The sequence below is a fragment of the Spermophilus citellus genome, assembly GCF_964194105.1.
Source record: "Spermophilus citellus genome assembly, chromosome: 17".
NCBI classification, from domain to species: Eukaryota; Metazoa; Chordata; class Mammalia; order Rodentia; family Sciuridae; genus Spermophilus; species Spermophilus citellus.
In genome coordinates, this window is record NC_138199.1 from 49,186,130 (window position 1) to 49,186,514 (window position 385).

Here is a 385-nt window from a genome sequence, read left to right on the forward strand (position 1 = left end):
TGAAGGGGCTCTTGCCCTCAGGATGTCCTCTGCAATCAGCTTTCCACTGAGGAGCCAAGGGTTCTTCCCAAAACGCAGAACTGCACCCCTCTCTCCTCCATCAACGTTCTCCACCTCCCTCCCCCATGGCTACTAGAATGGAACGCCAAACCTCCCCGTGCATGCACCTTTGCAGCATCAGCTGGTCTTCCCCTCTGGCCCCTTCACCCGCAACCCCTATGGCGATGGGCATTTCTCCCCTAACGGCCTGTAGGAATCCTCCTCCTGTAGGAATCCTGACCACTCTCCCCAGACCAACCAGGCGCCCTCGCGTGCTCTCTCCCTCCCGGCCCACAGCCCGGGGCTCGGGAGGGCCTCTCTACTCGTCAGTCCTCGGGGCTGCACG